The sequence below is a fragment of the Astatotilapia calliptera genome, chromosome 4, assembly GCF_964374335.1.
Source record: "Astatotilapia calliptera chromosome 4, fAstCal68.1, whole genome shotgun sequence".
Classification (NCBI taxonomy): Eukaryota; Metazoa; Chordata; class Actinopteri; order Cichliformes; family Cichlidae; genus Astatotilapia; species Astatotilapia calliptera.
Genome location: NC_137425.1, coordinates 28,019,751 through 28,022,500, shown reverse-complemented (window position 1 = coordinate 28,022,500; position 2,750 = coordinate 28,019,751). Strand labels below are relative to the sequence as shown.

Sequence of the window (2,750 nt, the reverse complement as noted above, 5' to 3'; positions counted from 1 at the left end):
CGGGATAACGTGACTTACATTTCGAGAGCCACAAATTTGTTCTGGGCACCCTCAGACGGCTCGGAGCAAATAGCCTCACTTATCTTTTCATAGCAGTCGAGAAGAGAAGTCTGAACAAGTTCTGACAGCCATCAAGACACTGCTACACACATTCCTTTAAAGTGTAGTTACAGTACAGCAGAGGCAGCAACAAAACTATCACTAGGTTAAATCAAAACAGAGGAAATCATACATGCAGACTCGCGCATGCTGCAGAGACAGCAATCTATACACAGGGGAGAAAAATTATGTCTTCTAATCTAAACACTTTGAGAGTCCGTCTGTCCATCAAAAGACATTTAAAGATTTAGTTGTGGTTTGTTTCTTTATCTGAACCCCATATTATTCTGTGCCTGCTAACATATCATCAGAAACATGAGTAAAAAAAGAACTATTAAAAAATGCTGAAAGCCCATAAGGACACACAGAAGTTTATTTTAGTCGTTTCTTTTACATTTTTAAAGAGTTTGCTTTAAAGTGGGCAGTCATAGGTTTTCTATCTTCTGATATAAAAGAAGAACAAAACACACACACATTTTTCATGTAAAGTTAACATTTTAAAAGCTACTCTGCTTACCTGTGCAATGTAAAATCCATGGGAATGATTCGATGCATGTGAAAGCACGTTAATCCAAGCTGTTTTTTATTTTGTCTTGTTTTGCGCCCGAGAACGATGACTCCTTCACCTGGAGTGTTTCCTCATTAGAAAACTACGTAATGAGCTCCTCTCTCAGAACAAGCAGCCTCTCTGTTGCATTGCACAAGCATGTTCTCTGTGAGGCGCGAGTGCGACTGGCTGCTTTTATACTAAAGAGCTGCACCGTGCACACACCGCCTCTGGGAGTCTTAGTCATTGAAAATCACTTATTTCCTGCAGACAGACAGACTTTCATGAGTGCAAGGAATGAACGGGCTAGAAATCCCATGTCCCACATATGAATATTTTAAAATCCGGCTGTCTCGGGCTCCACCTCACCAAACAATACAGGGGCTCAAATGTTAAGCCTACAACTATGTGTAGATTTTGAAATCTACATGGACAGACCTGCACAATTCTGCAGGAATACAAAAAGCTTCTTTAGAGTGTCTCTTTTAATGTGCAGTGATGAAGCTGCTGACTGAAATAAATCTGACTTTGCATGGCAGCAGTCTTCTAAGGATGTTTCAAATTATATTTTCTGTCACCGCTAGAAAGATGACTCTTTATATTAAACATATTAAACCAAAGTGTCAAAGAACAAACCCACAGTTTGCGCGAGTAATTCAATATGAGTCCCCTAAATTCCCCATTTCAGACACTTTTTTCTTCCCCTGACTCTTTATGATGTCACAGAGAAGGGCTAGCCCTCTACTGTGAGGACAGAAGTGCCACTAACTTGCTGTTTAAACCATATATTTTTGTGAGGGGCAAGTCAATCACATGAAAGTTGGCTTAATGGCAGGACGAAGCGAGTGAAAACAGCTTGTTTCACACTACGGGTGAACTGAGGGGCTTACGGCATAAAGGCTTATTTTGCATTACTCAAGTTCAAGACGCAAATCATTAAGTTAGAAACGATTAAAATGCCTCCTTTGATTTACTTTAATCTGCATTCCATATTTGCTTTTGCTGCTAAAGAGACGTGTCTGTGTCTGTTGATCCTTTAGAAATTAAAACACGCACTCCGTTCTCCAGAGACTCATCTGAACAACATCAGCAGCTCTGTGGTCAGCTCTCATCAATGTAAACCAGCTGTGCTCCCACCGATACAAACATGTCTGCTTCAACCTCTGGGGCCCACAGCTGCAACATCGTGATTTTCCAGTTCGCCAGAGGACCAGACAGACTGCTGATAATAAACTGCTAAGACTGCACTCAGTTGATGAAAAGAAGGTATCCGGAGCTACTCGGATTTCCAACATCGCCAATCAGCCGTATCTCTGCACTTAAGAAACTAATGAAATTCCTCTTCGAGCAAGAGGACGTGTTATTATACTGTTACCTTATATCAAAACAGCATGAGGAATCTGCTGTCAAATGATAAGGCTAATGTACACAATACACCTCTATGTTCCTAGACACAATGCTGCTGCTATGTGTGTGGAAAATCCGCTTTGACTGGCAAGGAAATGAAGTGAGGAGTGTGCATGTATACCGGATCAGTTCAATCAAAAAAACACAAGTGCTCTTTCACATCTAAGCTTGTGAACTGCATGTGTAAGTGTCCCACTGAATGACACAGCATGCCATTAGAGATAGGTGCAGCTAAAGCACCATTAGCTTGGGTTAATGCAGTCCTGTCCGGTTTTAAAACCTTGCACACGTATAACTAAATGGATGAATTCAGTATTCACGAATGGGAAAGAGCTTGGGTGGAGAGACGGAGGTGCAGATGAGTGATCCACTGATGAGGGAGGCTGTTAGGATGGTTGGACAGGAAGTTTGCTGTGGGGAACAAAAACGGAAAGGTTGCCAACTATGGACCGTTTTCCATCTACAGAGCTATGCCAAAATGAGCCATAACTGTGACCTAACAGGACGTCATTTTCTTTCCCCCTTTTTTCTTTAGTAGCAAAAAAACAGGCTGTTAAAGGTCTGTAACAACACATGCACTCATGCTGTGATCAAATATGCCAAAAAGATGTTTATTTTTCTTCTTTTTAGGCCTTATGAGTAACCGAGTCCAATTACAGTGCTATACAAAAATGTGTTTTATTTAGCCGTAAACATT

The 2,750-nt window shown here is 41.1% G+C and overlaps 1 protein-coding gene across 1 annotated transcript in view; it reads right to left on the bottom strand.

The window, feature by feature from the left end:
- LOC113020073 (prostaglandin E2 receptor EP1 subtype-like) overlaps window positions 1-815 on the bottom strand; it is a 4,261-nt gene extending 3,446 nt beyond the window's left edge. Inside the window, exon 1 of the mRNA XM_026163746.2 lies at window positions 617-815. The gene's annotated coding sequence lies outside the window, so the exon portion shown is untranslated. The remainder of the gene's footprint in view (window positions 1-616) is intronic.
- Between the last annotated feature and the right edge of the window lie 1,935 nt (window positions 816-2,750).